Below are 4,996 nucleotides of genomic sequence, written 5' to 3' on the forward strand. Positions count from 1 at the left end.
CCAGACCGACAATATTGACCGACCAATCAGTGCCGAGCAAAATAATCATTTGTTTGTTAATTTGACAAGCACTTTGGTTGGTGAAACTAAAGTTGAAATTCTTTGTCAGTCTAAACAAAGCAAGCTGCAAAGACTGCAAACCGAAGAAGGCGCCAGGGAAGACATGGCAAACTATTTTCAACATATTTTCTAACATTAATTTTCTCCCATATTCCTTCGCTCCCAAAAACCTCGCTTCATTCGACAGTTACCAGAATAAATAGTTTTTCATATTGACTATCAAGAGATTCGAGCTAAATTTGAGATAAATTATTCATCTTTTCGCAGTCCATTAAATTTTTTAATACCTCTCCTTCTGTTTGTTTCGACTCTTCCGAACGTGTAATTGTTGCTAGGAAAAAATTTCAGAGAAAAAGGGTCATGAATGAATGTCATGAATAATTTGATGCTTCTGACGTCAGAGGCAAAGGTCAAGCGAATGCTATGAAAAATGTAAAATGTGAAGATTCTAGTCACTCTTTATAAACGAATTGTTTATTCACGAATCAAATTGCTGCATACTTACCCAAAGACACCATATTTGTATGAGAATTGTTCAATTTTTTTTACCAAACGTAATCTTCGGGAAAAACCCAAAGAGTTTGTGCTTATTATTATCATCGTTATAATATGTATTATTTTTATTCCTATCATTTGGATGAAGAAGGAATCGAAAAAAAGGGTCCGTAATTTATATGACTGGTGGTCATGGCTAAAGAACCTCAACAACAGCAGAGCCATTGAAAAAAGAAAGTCAAATAAGAAAAGAAAGAAAAAATGTTCGTTTTCCCTCGAGAGATATAAGGAAAGCCTTTGGAAGGTTCACGGGCTCCTTAACTGAACAAAGGCAACCTATCATAAATAGCAGATAAAAATCCCCACTCCCTCTCATTCTCTACTTTCTGCTCGCTGCCACAAAAAAAAAAAAAGAGAGAACAGGCGATCAAAGGGTTCAATGAAAATAATATGTCATCTACCTATGCTATGCCAGACTGAAAAATACAGCCGCTCTTTGTGCCTTCGTGTTTTTTATAGGAATTTTAATTTAAAAACCAAATTTCTTCCCCCAGGAAACACACATCGCTCATGGGCGATAGCCTGGTTCTTCTCCGAAGGCTGCCATGCCAATCAATTAGCGAATTACGTGACATTCGAAGACAAGATTTTGTCACGCTAGCTGCATTTGACTGAAGCAGAAATTTAATTTGATGGAAGACTTAGTTAGTTAGTTAGTTAGTTAGTTAGTTAGTCAGTTAGTTAGTTAAGCCCCTGGCTCCAGGTTGGAGCATGGGCCATCGACAAACTGCCGCCACTGACGCCTCTTTTCTGCCAGCTGTTGCAGCTCCTTTCAGTTCTTCCCGAGGACCTTCATCTCTTTTTCCGTATCCCTCCTCCAGGTATTCTTGGGGCGGCCCCTCTTTCGTTTTCCCTGTGGATTCCAACGCAGGGCTTGCCTCGTAATGCTGTTTGAAGGTCTTCTCAGCGTATGGCCTACCCACATCCATTTTCTCTTCCTTACTTGCTTGACCATCGGTGGTCAAGAGAAGACTCCGTACACGAATCTGCGAAATCACACTCAATTAAGAATGTGGTGAGAGACATCGTAGATTCAATAATAAGGTATGTTAACATGCAAACCAGGGCTGTAGCCAGATTTCAGGACAAGACGAGGCAAGTTTCGAGCGCCGAAGGCGCGAGCCGCTAGAGGGGCCTGGGGTCATGCCCCCTAGAAAACTTTGAAATCTAGAGGTTTAGAAATGCTCTTTTAAGGATTTTCCGTGGAATTTTTCTTCAGAAAAGTCAATCTTTAAGAAAAAAATTTAAAAAGGCCAAAATTAAGACGAGGCAATTGCCTCGTCTTGCCTCGTGCTAGCTACGGCCCTGCAAACATTTCTCAGGTTTTGGCTCCTCAATGTTTCCATCTGTTCTTACAGGGTGGTCTCAATCTAAATCTAGATCTCTACTATGTACAAATGCAACTCCCAAAACGGCTGGTGAACGTGTTCAACTCATGAAAGTTTAGGATCCAAGGTTTATTTTAGTTACTTCTTCCCGTATCCTCAACATGAATCCCTTGTCATTCACTCGTTGAATAAGCAGTGGCGCGTGACCATTAGAAATTGCCATAGTCAAGATCGAAAATGAACATGAAGAAAACTTCTCTCAGGGGTGGCTGAGAGCAAAATGCCTTTTTACCCCTACAGTTTATGTTGTTTGGTTGAAGTTCTATCAGTTCAAAGCTGCTTTTCAGCACAAATAAGAAGGTGACGCAAAGTTATTGTCATGGCACGTCTTTCTGTGAAGATGGAGAAAGGGCAACGTTTTCGCAATTCCAGCAGGAGTTATGGCATGATCTTCAACGACGAATCTTTTACTCTTGAGACAATCATAAGGGGGGCATTGGAAACCGCATTAGAAACAGCAAAACCGCAAAAAAATTCGATCAAAACCGAAAACCGCATGCAAACCTGCGTGACTTATGTGTCACGCAATTGTTAGATTTATATTCCTATCATAGTGCAAGTGTATATGTGCACGATCCTTCGCAGTAAAGCACTATTTGAGCAATAGTGAAAATCAGACCTGAAAAAAATTTCAGGCCTGTACGGGATTCGAACCACTGACCTCTGCGATACTAGTGCAGCGCTCTACCAATTGAGCTAACAAGCCAACTGGGAGCAGGCCATCAAATTAATTCGACATAAACCCGTAGATGATAAATCAAACAACAACAAACATATGAAACATATGTATGAACTGCGGTTATGAAACGTATATGTGCACGATCCTTCGCAGTAAAGCACTATTTGAGCAATAGTGAAAATCAGACCTGAAAAAAATTTCAGGCCTGTACGGGATTCGAACCACTGACCTCTGCGATACTAGTGCAGCGCTCTACCAATTGAGCTAACAAGCCAACTGGGAGCAGGCCATCAAATTAATTCGACATAAACCCGTAGATGATAAATCAAACAACAACAAACATATGAAACATATGTATGAACTGCGGTTATGAAACGTATATGTGCACGATCCTTCGCAGTAAAGCACTATTTGAGCAATAGTGAAAATCAGACCTGAAAAAAATTTCAGGCCTTTACGGGATTCGAACCACTGACCTCTGCGATACTAGTGCAGCGCTCTACCAATTGAGCTAACAAGCCAACTGGGAGCAGGCCATCAAATTAATTCGACATAAACCCGTAGATGATAAATCAAACAGCAACAAACATCTGAAACATATGTATGAATTGCGGTTATGAAACGTATATGTGCACGATCCTTCGCAGTAAAGCACTATTTGAGCAATAGTGAAAATCAGACCTGAAAAAAATTTCAGGCCTGTACGGGATTCGAACCACTGACCTCTGCGATACTAGTGCAGCGCTCTACCAATTGAGCTAACAAGCCAACTGGGAGCAGGCCGTTAAGTTGATTCGTAATAAACCCGTGAAAGTGATAAATCAGATACAATGAATATATGAAGTTCAAATATTCATTGTATCTGATTTATCACTTTCACGGGTTTATTACGAATCAACTTAACGGCCTGCTCCCAGTTGGCTTGTTAGCTCAATTGGTAGAGCGCTGCACTAGTATCGCAGAGGTTAGTGGTTCGAATCCCGTACAGGCCTGATTTTTTTCAGGTCTGATTTTCGCTATTGCTTAAATAGCGCTATCTACTGCGAGGATCGTGTATCATATGTATCTAATACCGCAGTTCAAAATATATGAACTTCATATATTTCATTGTATCTGATTTATCACTTTCACGGGTTTATTACGAATCAACTCAACGGCCTGCTCCCAGTTGGCTTGACATAAACCCGTAGATGATAAATCAAACAACAACAAACATATGAAACATATGTATGAACTGCCGTTATGAAACGTATATGTGCACGATCCTTCGCAGTAAAGCAAAAGAAAATCAGGTCTGATTTTCACTATTGCTCAAATAGTGCTTTACTGCGAAGGATCGTGCACATATACGTTTCATAACCGCAGTTCATACATATGTTTCATATATTTGTTGTTGTTTGATAGTGCAAGTGGTTTGAAATTTCTTAAATCGCAAAATTTCGGGAACTTTTTTACAGTCCAACCCCTATTAAGCGGCCACCGATTAAGCGACCACCCCTTGTTAAGCGGCCAGTTATTAAAGCCCCGAAATTATTTTCAGTTAAATACTATAAATGAAACCCCAATTAAACGGCCACCCCTATTAAGCGAGCGCGGGCACCTTTTGGTCGTCCCGATGGAGGTTTTTATTGTTTTTTTCCCCTATGAAGCGGCCACCCAAAATTAAATATGCGTGCTTTGGATTTGTTTGTGATATGGTGATGACAGATAAGAATCCGAAATAGACAGCAACGACGGCTAAATACATCTGAACACACGTTTATTGAACCGCTTCGAGCTCCAAAGCGACAAACGAGTCGCCAGGATTATTTTAAGTAACGATCTTTTGCTTCTGCGACATGTTTGATAGTTTTGTCAATATGGGGAATTTTATATGTGTTATTTGGTTCTTGTTGAGACCTCATCGTCAGATTTCCTTAAAATTGAATTTATGCAATTAATCACTGGATTAATATTACCATGTCGTTACATGTCGCTAACTTTTCAAGGTAACTGATTCATGTTGTGACCTTATCTCAGCATTTTCCTAAGATTTGTTTTGTGCGATTTTTAAACGCTTTATTGTGCCCAGCAGAGGTTAAAAGCCTTCAAGCATGCCTGTATTTGAATACATGGACGTTTTACGTAAGTTTCATACCAATTCCTGACGAACCCCTATTTAAAAGCGGCCAACCCCTATTAAGCGGCCACTTCCATTTCCCCGAGGGTGGCCACTTAATAGGGGTTGGACTGTATATGAAATCCATAAAGATAAAAATTTCAGATAAAAATTCATATGTTTTTGAACTTGTCACTACTTATAGACAATTAGCAA

Source organism: Stylophora pistillata, chromosome 9 (genome assembly GCF_964205215.1).
Source record: "Stylophora pistillata chromosome 9, jaStyPist1.2, whole genome shotgun sequence".
Lineage (NCBI taxonomy): Eukaryota > Metazoa > Cnidaria > Anthozoa > Scleractinia > Pocilloporidae > Stylophora > Stylophora pistillata.